Source organism: Octopus bimaculoides, chromosome 2, assembly GCF_001194135.2.
Source record: "Octopus bimaculoides isolate UCB-OBI-ISO-001 chromosome 2, ASM119413v2, whole genome shotgun sequence".
In the NCBI taxonomy this organism is placed as follows: Eukaryota; Metazoa; Mollusca; class Cephalopoda; order Octopoda; family Octopodidae; genus Octopus; species Octopus bimaculoides.
In genome coordinates, this window is record NC_068982.1 from 179856695 (window position 1) to 179857385 (window position 691).

Sequence of the window (691 nt, forward strand, 5' to 3'; positions counted from 1 at the left end):
ACACCTACTTGGCAGTAACGCTGTGAAGGAAGTTTCTTGTTTCAGCCATCATCCATTCTTAAGAGAGTCTTGCAGATTTAGCAGTGCATGCCATCAAAGTGACACTGGGGTAAAATATATGAAGCCCATTATACCCATCATGACTACCCGTCTGATAAGGGTACACCAGGCACATGCATCACAACCATATGTGCGCGACATGGTGATCTTATATCAAGATAAACAGCGCATGACCTCGCAGGTGGGGGCCCAGTTAGAATTTTCTTCAGGTCGAATAGCCCATGTATGTATGTATGTATGCAGGGCCAGGCCTCGGGTTGCTGGCGCCCCGGGCCAGCTGAACTTCGGCGTGTACAAGCTGACGGTCGTGGAAATTTTCTTGTCTTTTTTTACGCCCTCCTCGGCGCTCCCTAGCACATGGCGACTGTCCGAGTTGCCGGTACCTTGAACCGGCCCTGTATGTATGTGTGTGTGTGAGAAAATGTGAGAATGTTTAGTTGCCCGACCTGCTAGAAATAACAGCCAGATCTCACTCACTGTCACATTTTAACATTTTATGGAGAGGACGCACTGGGTAAGATGGAAAAAATACAGCCACGCACATATATATGCGTGCCCTATAAAAGCGCTTTGTATTTTTCTCTCCCATCTCTCTCTCTCTCTCTCTCTCTCTCTCTCTCTCTCTCTCTCT